This window comes from Pelobates fuscus, chromosome 4, assembly GCF_036172605.1.
Source record: "Pelobates fuscus isolate aPelFus1 chromosome 4, aPelFus1.pri, whole genome shotgun sequence".
NCBI lineage: Eukaryota > Metazoa > Chordata > Amphibia > Anura > Pelobatidae > Pelobates > Pelobates fuscus.
Window position 1 is genome coordinate 296143158 of NC_086320.1, and position 14251 is coordinate 296157408.

Sequence of the window (14251 nt, forward strand, 5' to 3'; positions counted from 1 at the left end):
GGATGTCCAGCGTCTAAGTGTGACGGCAACTAGAGGCTGGATTAACCCTGCAGTGTAAACATAGCAGTTTCTCTGAAACTGTTTTCAGCTGCAGGGTTAAAACTAGGGGGACCTGGCATCCAGACCACTTCATTGAACTGAAGTGCTCTGGGTGCCTATAGTGGTCCTTTTTAAAGGCTGCTTAATCTTGCTATGTATTTGATAAATGTGGTTCTGTGAGAAGTAAGGAGAGGAAAACTCATAACTTGAAAAATATGCAGTAGACACAATTTATTACTACACAGCCAAATGTCTCTTTATGAGCCCCCACACATACACTTGTCCCTGTACACCATGGGTCGTCAACCTGGTCCCTACCGCCCACTAGTGGGCGTTTCAGGATTCCAGGTGGGCGGTAGGGATTTCGGCGGCTAAATCTTCTGTTTAAGAGAGTGGGTGGCTGGGCTGGTGTGGCTGGGGCTGACAGACCTAATCATTCTGATTAATCCTCCCCTCAGACTGTGCCAGCCTGTCAGTCCGAGGGGAGGAAGGAGGGAGGAGCTGGGGGCTGGTGTGGCTGCCAGCAGCTGCAGGGAGACCTCTCAGTCTCCCTGCACACTCTAAAATCATTGCGGCCGCATGCCCCGCCCCCAAACAGAAGCTCTGCCTCCTGCCCACAAGCTCCACCCCCACACATGTTACTGGGAAGCTGCCCACCGTACCAAGAGGACACTGAAGGGTATTTACCCTTTTCAGCCCCCTACCCACCATTCAAATGCCCCCACCTCACAGACAGTCCCCCTACCCACCTCACAGTCCCCCTACCCACCTCACAGCCCCCCTACCCACCTCACAGCCCCCCTACCCACCTCACAGCCCCCCTACCCACCTCACAGCCCCCCTACCCACCTCACAGCCCCCCTACCCACCTCACAGCCCCCCTACCCACCTCACAGCCCCCCTACCCACCTCACAGCCCCCCTACCCACCTCACAGCCCCCCTACCCACCTCACAGCCCCCCTACCCACCTCACAGCCCCCCTACCCACCTCACAGCCCCCCTACCCATCTCACAGACCCCCTACCCCCCCTTACAGCCCCCTACCCACTATAGAGCCCCCTACCCACCTCACAGCTCCCCTACCCACTATACTGCCCCCCTACTCACATCACAGCTCCCCTACCCACTATACTGCCCCCTACCCACCTCACAGCTCCCCTACCCACTATACTGCCCCCCTACCCACTATACTGCCCCCCTACCCACTATACTGCCCCCCTACCCACCTCACAGCTCTCCTACCCACCTCACAGCCCCCCTACCCACTATAGAGCCCCCCTACCCACTATAGAGCCCCCCTACCCACCTCACAGCTCCCCTAACCACTATACCGCCCTCCTACCCACTATAGAGCCCCCCTACCCACTATAGAGCCCCCCACCCACCTCACAGCTCCCCTACCCACCTCACAGCTCCCCTACCCACCTCACAGCTCCCCTACCCACCTCACAGCTCCCCTACCCACTATAGAGCCCCCTACCCACCTCACAGCTCCCCTAACCACTATACTGCCCTCCTACCCACTATACAACCCCCTACCCACTATAGAGCCCCCTACCCACCTCACAGCTCTCCTACCCACTATACTGCCCCCCTATTCACCTCGCAGTCCCCCATCCACCTCGCGGTCCCCCATCCACCTCGCGGTCCCCCATCCACCTCGCGGTCCCCCATCCACCTCGCGGTCCCCCATCCACCTCGCGGTCCCCCATCCACCTCGCGGTCCCCCATCCACCTCGCGGTCCCCCATCCACCTCGCGGTCCCCCATCCACCTCGCGGTCCCCCATCCACCTCGCGGTCCCCCATCCACCTCGCGGTCCCCCATCCACCTCGCGGTCCCCCATCCACCTCGCGGTCCCCCATCCACCTCGCGGTCCCCCATCCACCTCGCGGTCCCCCTCTACCCACCTCGCGGTCCCCCATCCACCTACCTCGCGGTCCCCCATCCACCTACCTCGCGGTCCCCCTCTACCCACCTCGCGGTCCCCCTCTACCCACCTCGCGGTCCCCCATCCACCCACCTCGCGGTCCCCCATCCACCCACCTCGCGGTCCCCCATCCACCCACCTCGCGGTCCCCCATCCACCCACCTCGCGGTCCCCCATCCACCCACCTCGCGGTCCCCCATCCACCCACCTCGCGGTCCCCCATCCACCCACCTCGCGGTCCCCCTCTACCCACCTCGCGGTCCCCCTCTACCCACCTCGCGGTCCCCCTCTACCCACCTCGCGGTCCCCCTCTACCCACCTCGCGGTCCCCCTCTACCCACCTCGCGGTCCCCCTCTACCCACCTCGCGGTCCCCCTCTACCCACCTCGCGGTCCCCCTCTACCCACCTCGCGGTCCCCCTCTACCCACCTCGCGGTCCCCCCTCTACCCACCTCGCGGTCCCCCCTCTACCCACCTCGCGGTCCCCCCTCTACCCACCTCGCGGCCCCCCCTCTACCCACCTCGCGGCCCCCCCTCTACCCACCTCGCGGCCCCCCCTCTACCCACCTCGCGGCCCCCCCTCTACCCACCTCGCGGCCCCCCTCTACCCACCTCGCGGCCCCCCCTCTACCCACCTCGCGGCCCCCCCTCTACCCACCTCGCGGCCCCCCCTCTACCCACCTCGCGGCCCCCCCTCTACCCACCTCGCGGCCCCCCTCTACCCACCTCGCGAAAATCGAACCAGATAATATTTAGTCTCGCAGCATCAACCTCAAGGACCTCATTAATCACTAGTAAAGGTAATTTCAATTTACTTTATTGTTTTCTCATTAAACTTTATAAAGTTAAAAAAACATTATAAACATGGATAAAGTAGAAATAAAAAGATAAATGTACGTACATTTATTTTATTTTTAAAAACACCCTCCTTTCTAAAAAATATTCCGCACTTGCGCGAAAACTGGTGGGCGGTAAGGAAATTTTTCCATCAAGAAAGATGCATTAGTGGGCGGTAGGTAGAAAAAGGTTGACTACCCCTGCTGTACACAGTGCAATATTAAAACCGTTCAGCATATCGGATTATACAGTTTGTCTAATGAGACTAAACCACTGTCACTTGGAGAGGTAACCCTGATCACGAAATCCTTTCCTCTTTTAATCATAGTACTTTGGATTAATGCCAACAAAATCCTATGAATCTTGTTTGTGCATGCACCTGGCTATGTAGGTTACACAGCAAACTGTAATTTCTTACATGTAACTGATTAATAATGTGTACTCCTGGCTGCTAAACTTCTGTGATCCATTTATTCATGAACACAGGTTTGCAGTGTTCAATCATTTAAAGGGGGAAAGTAAAATGTATATGCATTTATATCCAGAACTGAATTGTGCATCAAACTATTTTGTTTTTGTATTTTTGCTTCATGTAATTTTTGGCACTGTAACAAACGTTTTATATTTGTGCTCGGAATCTCTGTTAAAGGACCACTATAGTGCCAGGAAAACATACTCGTTTTACTGGCACTATAGTGCCCTGAAGGTGCACCCACCCTCAGGGACCCCATCCCGCCAGCGCTGGGCGGGGAGCTCTCCTCCTATCCTCCCATTCGGCTGAATGCGCACGCGCGGCAAGAGCTGCGCGCGCATTCAGCCGGTCTCATAGGAAAGCATTATCAATGCTTTCCTATGGACGCTTGCGTGCTCTCACTGTGATTTTTCAGTGAGAATCACGCAAGCGCCTCTAGCGGCTGTCAGTGAGACAGCCACTAGAGGATTTGAGGGCTGGATTAACCCATTTATAAACATAGCAGTTTCTCTGAAACTATGTTTATAAAAAAAATGGGTTAACCCTAGTTGGACCTGGCACCCAGACCACTTCATTAAGCTGAAGTGGTCTGGGTGCCTATAGTGGTCCTTTACTGGAATGTAGAGTAGGAGCAAAGTTGGTTGAGGTGTGCCGTAATCAACGTATGAGTAGGCCTGTATAAAAGAGGGCCCACAAAGAGAAATGTGTAAAGGAGGGGTCAAAACAGCTTGAAAGGAAAAGGTAAGTAGGGGGGTAGGGTTTATATAGGGTCATAACTCCTCCCACAAATTCAGGCCAATTGGCCTTCCAACTTGTGCTCAGAATCTCTATTATGTTAATGGAATGTAGAGTAGGAGCAAAGTTGGTTGAGGTGTGCCGAAACCAACGTACGAGTAGGCCTGTAAAAAAGAGGGCAAAAAGGAATTCAAAGTAAACCCACTTTATTGCAAGTTTAAATTGCGAGATTTCTGAAAGCCTGCCTGACCTCCCTTTCTGGTCGAGGGATGTAGGAGTTGTATATTGAGGATTTCCAGCGTCCCAGCCTCTTAATGATGTGGACCGGGGCGTTTAGTGCTAGAGGCTGATGATGCTGCGCCGATGCGAAATGAGTGACCAGAGAAGGAAGCTGGGTTGTAGCCTAACCTAGACAATAGAATTCTGATGTGTGACATAAATTTAGCTGTGGTGAGTGGGTGTCCTTGGAGTAGAAGTAGTGGAGTATCTGGTGAGTGCGTGAGGTGAGAAACCAGGAGCATATCCAGAACATGTACAGGGCACCACAAATTTGCGGTAGGGAAGAGGGGAATGATAGTGGGATAGGCAGAGTGATTAGTCTTGGTAGAAGGCAAAGAGAGTACAAAATGGTTGTCTACTCTCTTTAAGTGAGAAAGTTTGAGGCATTGTACTGTGTCTCCTTGACGTACCACGGTTAACTCTCTAGGTCTAAAGAACCCATAAAAGGCCAAAGAAATTGAAGATTTCATGACTAAATTGGTATTGCGGTCAAACGGGGATTTGTCCAGTAAGTCGCTTAGGAGCCGGAATATTGGACCGTCTATTGGTAGCCTAGTCGTGCTAGGAGGGACTCTGACCTTGAAAAAACCTTAGAGGATTTTCTTAATGGGGTAGGAAGACAGAAAAGGAGCGTGGTTAGGGAAGTTAGTGAGAATGTGGTGTTATACTCCGGTGAGGTAGAGTTTGGTGGTATTATAAGAGAGTTTAAGGTGTAAATGGCAAAAGCCACCATAGTTTTGATGGAAAGGTTACCTTGTAAGCAAAACTCTGCTGTGAATTTGTTAAAGATAGTCAGTGCCCTAGCGTAAGAGAGAGTGGTGTTGGGAGACAGTGCTTGGTGCGTGAGTGTTTGTGCGTGGAGTAATAGTTTGTTAAACCAGGGTTAGCCGTAGGAACGATGGCGTCCTGGCTGATTGAAGGTGTGCCGGAGGGGGAGCCCGGCCGGAGACCTGTAATTTAAGAGCATAAGAGTGTTAGCAGCTGAGTAGAGGAGGTGTAGAGAATGAGGTCTAAGATATATCTATCTTGCTTAAGCATGTATCCCTACATGCTGGAATAGTAGAATGTAGGCAAATTACAACAAAATTATACATTGGTATGACAAACTATTCCATGATCTGGAGGAAAAGGATACAAAAATGACAAATCACACTTTATTACTTGGAGTGCAAGTAAGCAGCCCCCTGAGATGAGTAAGGTTGCGAAGAGAATGTGCCATTAACTGGACGTGGTGTCGTCGTATAATTAAAGTGTGCTGAACCAGCTTATTTGTTAGGTGTCAGACGGGTTGGGCACGTAGACTTGGTGTGGGCTCTGAAGCATATGGAGCAGATGTGCAACAACCTGCATGCGCTGTAGCTTCATAGGCCTGTGTTAAAGTTTTTGCACACCTGAGCCTTGCCCAAGAAGGTGATGGGTCTGCCCAGCTTGTCTCTCTGGACACCTTCCTGTCTAGGTAGTGGTTGGGTGACAAAGTGGAAGTGGAAGGGTCTGCATCCCCAGGGCATAGATCAGTGGAGTGTGAAGTGGAACCACCAGAGGCACAAGATGGGGATCTCAGACCAGCAAAATGACGGCAGAATAACTCAGTATCTATCTGACACCAATCGATTCTAATATTGAATTGTGTCAGATGAGTAGCTGCCTTGGCCGAAACGGATTTGTGGTAATTGTAAAATGAGGACCCTCCATACTTGATGCCCAAATCAACCACCTTGTGCATATATAAATCAAGCTCTTCTCTCCTATGTGGGTTCACCGTGCAGATAATGTCGCAATAAGTGCCGAACGCGATAACAAACTGTGGGATGGTGAGTTTTTTTTTTTTTATTCAAACGTGGGTCTCTGGCTCTTAAGACTACGGAAATGTCCCCGTAGTTGTAAGCTCTATTTTCTAAGACGTCTTGGGAGGCTATGAGGAGGGACATTAAATTGACGTCTTTTCCATCAAGAATATCTTTCTTGATGGAAGCCAGAACAGAGTGGGCTGGTGAGGTATGGATAGTGGTGGTGGAGGGGAAATGAGCAGTCAAGGTTACCGTTGTAGGGACTGCTGGGGCTGTTAAGTCACCTGGAGTGGCTATGGCTGATTCCACCTTCAGCAACCTGCTGTTAATGGATTGCAGATTGGCCAGTATAGCCGCCAGTTTCCTGGGTGGAATCAGAAAAGCCAACTGAAGGCCCTTGTGAACTGGTGCCGGGCCTTGGTTCGTTGGCCTGAGTCATCAGCAGTTTATAAAGTTCTGCCTTCCTGGCGGTGGCTGGAAAGGGGATTCCCCTGAGCCTAAGTTCAGCCGATATTTTTGGAATGGTCCAATATCTTAGGCATCTGGGAGTAGAAGGAGTGAGGGATTCCACCGGAGACCCAGGCCTGGCTGGCGTGCTGGGTATATCGTCTGATGGGGGGATCGATGATTGGTTCTTGCGACATCCTGAAAGGAATAATGATATGGATAAGTAGGGTATAGTGGAGGTGGGATGAAACCTCCGGAAAACTGGCCTGCTAGCTAATGCCGAAGCGAAGAATTAAAATTTAGAACCAAGTGGCAGATGAGGCCCTGCTATTGCCAAGCGGCAGTGAGAGGCTCTACCTATGATTTGGGCCGAGGGGATTTTGTGGGCACCAGAAGGAGGTGGCAGGATGTCGGCCTCTCGGTGACTGTAAGAGATTCAAAGCTGTGACATGGGAAGCCCTGACTGTAGCCCTAAAGAAGAGCGAGGTGGCTAGCTATGATTTGGTCGTGGGGCTGAACCTCCGTGTATGAGGTAGGGGTGTAGACCTCGCGGACCGCAGTATTATTGGGGGAAGCTAGGGCCAGCAGCTGACCCTGAAAGCCAGTTCTCTACCCTGACGGGGGCTTGTCTCTTGCAGGAAGTATGTAGATGCTGACCTTGAGTGTTAGTTCTGTATATTTGGAAATTGCTCAGGCAACTTCAATATATATGTCTATATATCCTTTGTAGAATCAGGTACTGTCCAGGAACCTAGGGGTAAGAAAGATGCTAGTAGGCCAGAGGCGTGCAATTGATAATCCAAGTGTAAAAATGTAGAACGTATGGAATGGTGTGTAACAGAAACACTGTATCATAAACGCTCGTGTAATGAGAGAGACCTGAACATAGGTCCAAAATTTCTTTGAGACAAGCCCCTGGGATCCCACAACTGAACAATATTATTTGACAGATATGAAGGCGAAGTGAGGCCTTAGAAGGACGTAATGGTACTGAGTAAGATTAGGGATACCTACTACTGGAACGTCGGGAACCAGGTAGACTGATGGTCGTTGAAGGCGTAGTGAATCTGCACAACGGTGCAGGTCTACGCAAGATATGTAGAAATTAAAACCAAAATTTAACATTTAATGTAATAGTAACCTGTAGAGTGAGGCATCTTTTAAAGTTTTGAGCCCACTTTGGGAGGTGGGAGGGTATTGTAAAAAGGCCGTGTAGGCTGAAATGAGGCCTCAGGAGAAACGTAATTTTTTTTTTTTTTTAAACCTTTTATTTACCTGATACCGTGGTATTGGATACTGGAACCAAGTGCTGGAGTCTTCTTGACAAAATAAGTAGTACAACCTAAAACATTATTTTTTTTTTTTTTTTTTTACATTAAGAAACCTGAGTATAGTATTACAATTAAACAGAGATTTAAAAATAAGAGCTACTGGAAAAGTGAGCGTGGAGTTTGATAACTTTAAGAGGGTTTTTGTGGGGCTAAGCCCTTTAACCGTAAAGGGGAAACTGTTATTTTAAGAGAACGCCTGGGATATATACATAATTTAAATGTGGCAGTGTGGTGAAATAATGCCATTTAGACGAAGGAAAAAATTTATCTAGGGAGCCTATCCCCGCGTATGTGTGTGTATACACACATACATATATACACATACATACATATTAGGGGGGGGGGGGGGGGCAGTTAGATGTAGTGGAGTCGGGAGGGGGGGGGTTAAAAAAAATAAACAGTATTCGCCCATGACAGTACTGCTTTAATGGTGGAAGGAAGGACCACACCAGGGGACTGCAGATCCTAAAACCACTTCAATGAGATGAAGCAGTTATTCGGTCTATAGTGTCCCTTTAAATTCTTGGAGTATACAGTTCTAATCATTATTGGGAATCAGGTTTATTTTCAAAATTTAGAGTTTCAGCTGTTTGCAATCAAGAAATGAAATAAAAACAATTGAAATAGCTCAACACAGCAAATGCTTTAGGTGGTTTCCCCACTTTTAACCCCTTAAAGGGAAACTCCAGTGCCAGGAAAACGATCCGTTTTCCTGGCACTGGAGGATCCCTCTCCCTCCCACCCCCCCAATCCCCAGTTGCTGAAGGGGTGAAAACCCCTTCAGTGACTTACCAGACGCAGCGACATGTCCCACGTCGCTGCTTCCTCCTCCTTCTGCTTACATCGGCCGGTGGGCGAGACTGATCTCGCCCGCCGGCCGAGGAGACCGCATGCGCGGCAATGATGCGCATTAGCGCACCCCATAGGAAAGCATTGAAAATGAATTTCAATGCTTCCCTATGGGGAATAGAGCGACGCTGGAGGTCCTCACACAGCGTGAGGACGTCCAGCGACGCTCTAGCACAGAAAACCTGTGCTAGGGACCAGGAAGTTCCCTCTAGTGGCTGTCTAATAGACAGCCACTAGGGGAGGACTTAACCCTGCAAGGTAATTATTGCAGTTTAAAAAAACACTGCAATAATTACACTTGCAGGGTTAAGGGTAGTGGGAGTTGGCACCCAGACCACTCCAATGAGCAGAAGTGGTCTGGGTGCCTGGAGTGTCCCTTTAAGGACCGGCCTGTTTTTGCGATGTTTGTACGTTAAGGACCAGAGCAGTTTTAACACTTTTGTGGTGTTTGTGTTTAGCTGAAATTTTCCGCTCTCTCATTTATGGTTCCCATACAAGTTATATATTGTTTTTTTCACGACAAGAAGGGCTTTCTTTACATACCATTATTTGTATTAGGTCATATATTGTATTTAAAAAAAAAAAAAATAATAAAATATGGTGAAAAATGTAAAAAAAAACATGTTTTTGGACTTTTACTTGAAAAATCTTTTACTTATCTACAAAAGCTAATGAAAAAAACTGCTAAATAGATTCAAAATTTTGTCCCGCGTTTAAAAACACCCAGTGTTTACATGCTTTATTGCTTTTTTTTGCAAGTTATAGGCCTATAAATACAAGTAGGAAATTGCTGTTTCAATATATATATATTTTAAATGTATCAATAGTGACAGTGTAACACCGTTATCTGTCATAAATCCCCGAAACACACCTAACATGTACATATTTTTTTTTTTAAAGTAGACAACCCAGGGTATTCAAAATGGGGTATGTCCAGTCTTTTTTAGTAGCCACCTAGTCACAAACACTGGCCAAAGTTAGCATTTATATTTGTTTGTGTGTTAAAAATGCAAAAAACGCGAAGTTTGGCCGGTGTTTGTGACTAAGTGGCTACTAAAAAAGGCTGAACATACCCCATTTGCAATACCTTGGGTTGTCTTCTTTTGCAAATGGTATGCCATCATGGGGCTAATTCACATTCCTTGGCTACCATACGCTCTCAGAGGCAACCTAACCAATCTGACAAATTTCAATAAAAAAAGTAAAATTAAGCCTTATATTTGACCCTGTAACTTTCACAAACACTATAAAACCTGTACATGTGGGGTACTGTTATACTCAGGAGACTTCGCTGAACACAAATATTAGTGTATCAGAACAGTAAAATGTATCACAGCAATAATATCCTCAGTGAAAGTGCTTTGTGTGTGAAAAATGCAGAAAAATGCAAAAAAATCCACTTTCACTGACAATATCATCGCTGTGACATGTTTTACTGTTTTGAAATACTAATATTTGTGTTCAGCGAAGTCTCCCGAGTAAAACAGTACCCCCATGTACAGGTTTTAGGGTGTCATAGAAAGTTACAGGGTTAAACACAGTGCTAGCAAATTAAATTATCTGGACTTTTGGCCTGGGTTGGCAGGCAGGTCCCTCAAATTGCAATCCTTAAAATTACTTAATTAGGTAAAAATATTACATAAATACACACGTAGAATTTTAATATATATATATATATATATTTGACGTCTACGTGTATATTTATGAAATTATTTATGTAATTATGTATATGGACATATGTATATTTCGTATTTTTATTTATTTTTACATAGATATATATCATTACATTCTAAGTGTATTTTGAGATAGATAGATAGAGATATATATCTATCTATCTATCTATCTATCTATCTATCTATCTATCTATCTATCTATCTATCTATCTATCTATCTATCTATCTATCTATCTATCTATCTATCTATCTATCTATCTATCTATCTATCTATCTATCTATCTATCTATCTATCTATCTATCTATCTATCTATCTATCTATCTATCTATCTATCTATCTATCTATCTATCTATCTATCTATCTATCTATCTATCTATCTATCTATCTATCTATCTATCTATCTATCTATCTATCTATCTATCTATCTATCTATCTATCTATCTATCTATCTATCTATCTATCTATCTATCTATCTATCTATCTATCTATCTATCTATCTATCTATCTATCTATCTATCTATCTATCTATCTATCTATCTATCTATCTATCTATCTATCTATCTATCTATCTATCTATCTATCTATCTATCTATCTATCTATCTATCTATCTATCTATCTATCTATCTATCTATCTATCTATCTATCTATCTATCTATCTATCTATCTATCTATCTATCTATCTATCTATCTATCTATCTATCTATCTATCTATCTATCTATCTATCTATCTATCTATCTATCTATCTATCTATCTATCTATCTATCTATCTATCTATCTCTCAATATCAAAATGCTGTTAGAATAAAATTGCATATATATAATTTTTTTTAATTATTAAAAATTATTTTTGTTTTTTATTAACATATTTGTATTTTATAATATATACCATTGTATATATTCGTGTGTAATTTAATATAAGTGTATTTTTATATTAATATACGTATATATAAATATAAAAATACACTTGGTATGAATATATATATATATACACACACACACACACACACACACACACACACACACACGTACGTATTATAATTTTATTTTTTTACACTGATTGCTATTTTTTTTACTTTATTTTATGATTTTACAAATGCAGGGAGACTGCCTGTCAGCACAGACAGTCCCCCTGCAGGCAGACACATGGACCCCTATTGCGGTCATGTGATCACATGGCTGTGGGGTCTTGATCTGCCGAGGGGAGACTGCCCGGGCAGACAGGCAGTCCCCCTGGACCGGGAGGAGCGCTGATCGCCGCCGTGGGACCGACGGCGATCAGGTAAGTAGCCCCAGACCGTTATGACGGTTCAGGACCGTCAGCAGTCCAAACGCACGTTTTACCGCTGACGGTCCTGAACCGTCAGCGGTCCTGAAGGGGTTAAGGACTGAGCCAAATGTACAAGTTGTAAACAAAACAAAACTTAAACAAAACCTGGCATTTGCGCTTTATGTCTGTCCAATCGTAATTCACCTCTTTCATATTAAATGTACCCCCCTTATATATATCATTTTTTTTTTTTTCAGGGGAAACAGGACTTTCATTTAATATCAAATATTTAGCTAGGAAACATAATTTAATATGAAAAAAAAATGGAAAAATGGAGAAAATAAGAATTTTTTTTTTTTTTTAAGTTCTACATGACATTTTAACTGTCAATGTCATAATACTGTTTGCTTTTACTGTAATAAAATACACATTTGTATTCAGCAAAGTCTCACGTGTAAAACAGTACCCCCTATGTACAGGTTTTATGGTGTTTTGGGAAGTTACAGGGTCAAATATAGCGCGTTACATTTGAAATTGAAATTCACCAGATTGGTTATGTTGCCTTTGGGATTGTATAGTAGCCCAGGAATACAATTTATATACCATTTGCAATAGTAGACAACCCAAGGTATTGCAAATGGGGTATGTCCAGTCTTTTTTAGTAGCCATTTGGTCACAGACACTGGCCAAAGTTAGCGTTAGTATTTGTTTGTGTGTGAAAAATGCAAAAAACGCCAATTTTGGCCAGTGTTTGTGACCAAATGGCTACTAAAAAAAACTGGACATACCCCATTTGCAATACCTTGGGTTGTCTACTATTGCAAATGGTATGCCATCATAGGGGTAATTTTCATTCTTGGGCTACCATAGGGTCTCAAAGGCAACGTAACCAATCTGGCGAATTTTTATGTGATGAAAATGAAACACAAGCCTTATATTTGACGCTGTAACTTTTGAAAACACCATAAAACCTGTACATGAGGGGTACTGTTGTACTCTGGAGACTTCGCTGAACACAAATATTTGTGTTTTCAAAACAGTAAAAAGTATCGCAGCAATAATATCGTCCGTGTAAGTGCTGTTTGTTGCATGAAAAATGCAAAAAACATCACTTTTACTGGCGATCTCATCGTTGTAATACATTTTACTGTTTTGAAACTCTAATATTTGTGTTCAGCGAAGTCTCCCGAGTGGAACAGTACCCCCCATGTACAGGTTTTATGGTGTCTTGGAAAGTTATAGGGTTAAATATAGTGCTAGCAAACTAAATTCCCTTTACTTTCGGCATGGGTTGTCAGGCAGGTCCCGCTAATTGTAATTAATTAGGATACCTAATTATGTTAAAATATTACATATATGTGTAGAATTAATGTGTGTATGTATATATGTATGTATATGTGTGTATGTATATATGTGTATATATGTGTATATGTGTATGTATGTATGTATGTGTGTGTGTGTGTGTGTGTGTGTATATATATATATATATATATATATATATATATATATATATATATATATATATATATTCGTTCTACATGTATTTTGATATATATTAATATCACAATACAGTTAGAACGAAATAACACATCTATATATTTTATTATTTTTTACATTTTATTTAACGTATTTACATATTTATTTTTTCATATATAAATATATATTTAATCAGGATCAGTCTACGTGTAATTTGATATTTATATATATTAAAATACACCTAGACTGTGTGTGTATGAGATCTAAGTAGATTATTTTTTTTTTATTTTTTTTTTACACGGATTAACTTTTATTTTATTTCCAGCCAGCAGGGGGACTAACTGTCATTGGTTAGTCCCCCTGCTGGCAATGCCTCAGCCGGCCATGTGATTGTGAGGTCCTCACAAGGACCCCACTCTCACATGGCGGGGGGCCCCCAGGAGGACGGATCTGCCGCGGGGGGCTCCCTGCAAGGCCCCCAACCGCGATCGCCAGCGACTGGGTAAGTTTAAAAAAAAAAGGAGGGCGTACTATTACGCCCGACGGGGTTTAGAGCCGCTTAAAATAGGGCGTAATAGTACGCCCTCTGGTCTTAAGGGGTTAAAGGGACACTGTAGGCACAAAGCCCACTTTGGCTCATTGAAGTGGTCTGGGTGCTGTGTCCCTTTTTGCACCTAGTGCAATTTCCTGGTTGGTCTGTGGAGTGTTGCATTCTTTGGTTTTGTCGCATTACAATGTTTTCTTGAGATCATGTTCAATTTCAGCATGCATGTAGGAGAGCACTTGAATAAAGTGAATTATTTGAGCAGTGTTTGCTAACCCAAATTATACATGAACAAAATACTCTTGAAAGTAGAAGGAATTGTTCCTCTGTCAAAGCCATTTCCAAATGTCAGAATGATATATTTTAGTTTACTGGGACATTTTTCTGCTGCAGCTAGAACTTAAAAAGCCGGAGGAGATTCTGTTTTGAAATCTTTTGACTTTCAATGTCATTCCCTGTGAAAACTGATTTTGCATAAAATGTATTTTGAAACTTAGTATGATAATTGGAATTTGTATGTTCCTCTGCATATCAGAAGGGTTGCCTCTTTGATCAGAAGCCTGCCACTAATCCTTTGTGATTG

General features: G+C 44.4%; 1 protein-coding gene across 1 annotated transcript in view; it reads left to right on the forward strand.

Annotated features, from left to right (window-relative positions):
• Positions 1–14251, forward strand: part of STT3B (STT3 oligosaccharyltransferase complex catalytic subunit B) — a 95321-nt gene that overhangs the window by 19518 nt on the left and 61552 nt on the right. The gene's annotated exons all lie outside the window — the stretch shown is intronic.